The following is a 5,753-nucleotide window of genomic DNA, read 5'->3' as shown; positions in this document are numbered from 1 at the left end:
TCCAAAAAGAAAATACAAAGTAAAAACTTCACAGAAAAACCCGTTGGTACAAACTTCAAGGATTTTCCACATCATCAGCTTATGTCATTCTAACATCATCTAGGCCACATGGCACCTTCTGCATTGTGACACGTGTCACCTAGATTTGGCCCATTAGGCCACCAAAAAATTCCCAAAATGTCGGCCACGTGTCCTTTGTATTTCCACGTCATGTTGATGTCAGCTTCCATGTTTCTTCCAACACATCACTATGAGCCAATCACACTGCCAATTGTTTGCCTGTACTGGGTCCCACATAGCTCGGGGACTGGGGGCCGTGACTTTTTTCTCCTACTAAATTTCGTTGCATGACCCAACCTATGACTAGGTAGTTGGTTCTTCACAACTTCGGAGGTCAGGGTCGAGACTTTGTTTTCCTAACAAACTCTGTTGTGCGGCTCGACCTCCGACTAGGCCCGAATCACCTAAGTCCTAATCTTGGTTCAAAATCTACCTAAATCTTGAGTGAAAGGGATTTTCTTTCTACAAACATCAACTGGAAATAACTACTGATCCAAAAGAAATTTTTCAGACTTCAACATACTATTGGAAAGCTATTCTATGACACTTTCAACTATGCCACTTTCAAGAGAAACTACGATGATCTCTTGAGGCATAACTCCTCCAAATTCTAGGACTCTCCAACCATCATATCCATAACTTTATGGCTTCTCAACTAATCCTTCTACTATGATGGTTCTCTAAAGAGCACTGCAGCAATCATGGGACTCCCCCTGAATAACATGCTCTTCACTACCAACATATGTTTCCTCTGACCTGAATGGTAGTCTGGTTCACATCACTTCCAACATACCAAGTGCCACCAACCATTTAGACAATGCCAAATTCTCAACAATCTCCCCCTTTGGTGTTTATGGAAACAAACTAAGCTCCCCATGAAACCAACCATCATTGTTCTTCTCCTTGGCATTACTAACCTTCTCCCCCTTTGTCATCAATGGGAAATGATCCTTCTGAAGTCTCCCCCTGAAACACTACAGTCTACTATGATCCTTCAAGTTTAGTAGTTTCCAATACTAATTGAAAATGAGTCATTTGGAAGGAGGAGTCATAACTCCCATCTACTATCGAAGATACATAAAGGCTTCTCTTGCAAGTGGACTAGTAAATATGTCTGCAAGTTGTTCTTAAGTAGTCACATACTCAAGACGAACAATACTAGTAGTAACATGTTCTCTTAATAAGTGAAACTTGATAGGAACATGCTTGGTATTTGAGTGCATGATAGGATTCTTAAAGATGTTGATAGCACTAATGTTATCACACATGATTGGAATTGGATCAGACAACTCTACCTTAATTTCCTTCAAGGTTTGCTTCATCTAGAGAATCTATGAACAATAAGTGGAAACTACAATAGAATCTACTTTAGCATTTGATAAATAAATGGAGTGTTGTTTCTTGTTGACCCATGACACTAAGAAGTTTCCCAAACATAATGTTGCACCGAGGTGCTATTCTTATCATTAATACTGAATTCCCAATCAGAATCAGTATAGGCCTTTAATTTGAACTCTCTCGTCCTAGCATGCCACAACCCATAGTCTACTGTGCTTTTCATATATTGAAGATCCTTTTGACAGCAATGACATGACTTTCACAGGGGTAGGCTTGAAATCTAGCCACTAGGCCTATTTTTTGCATGATTTCTGGTCTTGTATGTAAGTTCTATGACACTCTTTCTAGTACTTACAATAAACACTCTTATGGTACAGACCATATATGGAACTGTGATGAAACAGGTTTACAAGTAGGAATGAATTGTGGGATGTGGGTAATTGCCAAGAGAGGGAGCAGAAACATGCCAAATACTTTTCCTAGGAACACGAAGTGGATAACTATTCTATGTTGTGTCAATGCAATTGGTACTTCAATCCCAGGATTTTATCTATTCAAAGGTAAAAATTAACTAAAAACCTATATACAAAACTATGAACCAGGTGCATGCATGGTTCCAACTTCCACATGCCCATGCATGGATGACTAAAGAAATTTTTTTTAATTGGCTTTGTCGCTTTGCTTCATCTGTACTAGGTGGTGTCTCACCTAATAACATACACCTATTGATATTAGATGGCCATTGAAGCCACATTATTGTACAAACAATTGAGGAAGCAAACAGTTTGGGCATTGACCTATCAACATTGCCCACTCATACCACTCATAGATTGAAACCCCTTGATGTTAGTGTGTTTGGCCCTTTCAAGAAATATTTCAAGTCAGAGTGTGTTGCATGGATGGAAAAGAATCTAGGGGTAGAGGTGAAAAGGTTCAAGCTAGCACAACTTGCAAGTAAAGTGTTTAGAAGGGCTCTAACACCATCAAATATCAAGGATGGCTTTAGGAGAACAAGAATCTTGCCACTGAATTATGTTGCTCTTATCCATGATACTGGTTGTAGCCAAGCATTTCATGTGGTTGGTCAGGAAGAAGGGCATGTCGAAATAAGTGTTGAAGTTCAAGAAGAAGTAGATGAACAACATGATGTGGTTGCAGTTGGTATTATGAATTCCCTCTCTCAAGGACACTTATATGGTGATGATGATGAACATCTATGTGAAACACAGTATAATCATGAAAAAATTCACAGTAACATGGAGGTCATTCTAACAACTCAAGCACATGAAACTGTTGTTGCGGATATTGTTAATGACATTGTTGAACATGCAAATGACAATGAATATGTATTTGAAAATGACATCATCGATATTGCACTAGGAAGAAACAATGACCAATTGACATTGCCAAGCCAAGTAACCCCATAGTCATGGCTGGCAGAAGCCATGATTAATTTGAACGACCATAGTGTCTCAAGAACTAATGAACAAAGCATGAACATGCCTTCACAACCAGCATAATTGAACAATGAAATTATTCATTTTTTTGTGGACAATAGATCAATGGAAGAAGATGAAGCACATAATGAGTCATAAAACAAAGATAACAATATGGTTCAATCAGTTGTCTCAGATACTAAAATGGAAGTACCAAGCAATGACATGTAGGTGGGAGGGGTGGAAAAGTTACTTGGTCAGTTCCTAAAGCTACCAGTAGAGAAAGTGTCAATGAAAAAAAATAAAAGAACACCGAGTGGTCTTATTTTGGGCTGAAGTTCACAGTTACTCACCTCAGAATACTATATAAACCTATTACTTGAGTCTGAAGAAAAGAAATTTGAAATTTAGGAATTAAAATAGGAAAAGAAGGATCTAGACAAGGAGAAGGTGGCAACAAGGATTGTTGTAGCACAATGTCGAGCAAATGAAAGGCTTGAAAGGAAGAAAGCAAGACAAGAGAAGGACCAACAAAAACAAATGGAAAGATAGAAAAAGGAATCAAGAAAGGCTAAACAAATACTTGAAAAGGAACAAGGGATGACCGATATGGTTGAAAATGATGCAAGCATAGTTGATGAAACCAAGATTATGTCAAACACATTGGACAATATTGCAGATAATACACCATTATTCCAAGACCTCATAAACATTGAAGTGTCTCATTATCAAAATGGGGGTTTACCCACTTTCCTTATTCCTACTAGAGGAGGTGTCAATTCTATGTATGCTCATCACACACCTCCACTTAATGCAGGGGTTAGTAGTGAAAATGTGAGGCATGGGTACTCAATTCCTCCATGGTTGGAAGGTGCAAATTGGACCTAATCATATGGCAGTGATCAACCATTTCCTAATAAGCCCTTTTTAGGTAGGCCAATCTACTTGGCTCAAGTAGGTAACTTAGGGAGTTTTGGCACTGAAGATTCTAAACGCCATAAAGAATAGGGGTGTCATATGTTTTTGGTTGTAACCACATTATGATGTGGATTTTGGATAGATTGTCTCTTTTTTTTCTCACAATTTTTTTTTGGAATACAACCTAGGTTGTTTTATTTCATATTGTTTGTGGCATTGTAACCAAAATACATTTTAGAAAGAACATATATAGTCTATTATAATGTAGAAATCTTACTTGAGAATGCAAATGGGAATTTTTGTTATGCATCTACACACCAATTTATTTACAACACATTTATAACTGAGTTGTAAATATTATGACAAATGAGTGAATAATGGAATCTTGAACAAGTCACTTATTTTAATATGAAAATTCCATAAAATAGTGAACAGTAAAAGTACCTAAAACCTCACACCACATATGAAACCTCATTTACTCTAAGTTAACTTAGATGACAAACAAAGTTTAGGTGTGGTGAAGCATCAAAAAGCCAAATAAAACATCAACTTGCCAAGAGAATAATTAAATGACAAATGAGTGAATAACGAAATCAACAAGCATCAACTTCATTTTTAATTAAATGATAAACATCAACAATCATCAACTAAATTGTAAATATTATGACAAACGAGTAAATAATGAAATCTTGAACAAGTAACTTGCTTTAATATGAAAATTCCATAAAGCAATGAACAGTAAAAGTACCTAACCTCACATCTTATATGAAACCTCATTTACTGCAAATTAACTTAGAAGACAAGTCGAGTTCATGTGTGGTGAAGCATTAAAAAGCCAAATAAAACATCTACTTGCCAAGAGAATAATCAAATGACAAGTGAGTGAATAATGAAATCAACAAGCACCCGAAGGAGATTCAACGAGTGAAAAACCTATTGGAAAATTTCAAAAGATGCTTCCACACATTTGTTGATGGCATTTCTCGTCAATGTAAACTTCTATACATAACCTAAGGAGAATTAAACAAAACACATATGGATATAGAGTATCCAAATATGCATCAACATTGACAATAACTGAATGATCTAACCCCTTCATCTTATTTTATGATCAATATTACATTTGTATTCAATAATAAATTGCAGGAAATGCTTCTCAAAATTAGAGGCAAGCAAAAATCGTAACAGAGGAAGAAACATGTAAAGCAAAATTACATCTTTTAATTGTACATTCATGTTTGATATTATCTTGTATGGGGAATATCATGCAATAGCTTGATAATGTCCTTGACTAAAAACACATGCTTGAAGTTATTAATTGGAAGTTGAATTAGTGTGTTTATGGCTCCTTTCTTAATAAGCACATTATTTCCATTTGTTATAGAAGAAGGAATCAAAAAATGAATCTCACATATTAATGCAATCACTGTATGTAAAGTATCTCTCTAAGAAGTTCAAGTGTGAAATATCTGCATATTATCGCAGAGTCTATTCCAAACAATACATAAATTGCAATCCTTCTACTAGCCACTTCATATATTACTGAGACCAAATTTCACTAATCCATTTCATGTGAGTTTCATCTGTTCTACCATGGTGAGCATAACCATAAAGCATAGCATCCTTCTACTGGCTTCTGCATATGTTAATGAAACCACATTTCAATAAGGAATTTCATAAAAAAACACAATAATATCTAGCCTCATAAAAGAGAAGGAAAATAATTTTAAGGTACTAAAAATGTATGGGAGAAAAAGGAACAAAAGTATTGCAAACAAAATTGTTGGTTGGATAACATTTTATGAAAAATATTTCTTCTATGGAAAATCTAGTGGAAAAATGCATAGGATGCTTCCGCACATTTGTTGATGGCATTTCCCGTCTATGTAAACTGGCATACATAACCCAAGGAGATTCAAACAAAGAACCTATGGATATAGAAAAGCCAAATATGCAACAACATTGGCAATAACTAAATAAGCTAACCCCTTGAGCTTATTT

Source organism: Pinus tabuliformis, chromosome 8, assembly GCF_031772625.1.
Source record: "Pinus tabuliformis cultivar Carrire ecotype Pingquan chromosome 8, CPIR1, whole genome shotgun sequence".
In the NCBI taxonomy this organism is placed as follows: domain Eukaryota; kingdom Viridiplantae; phylum Streptophyta; class Pinopsida; order Pinales; family Pinaceae; genus Pinus; species Pinus tabuliformis.
Note: the sequence above shows the minus strand (reverse complement) of the source record.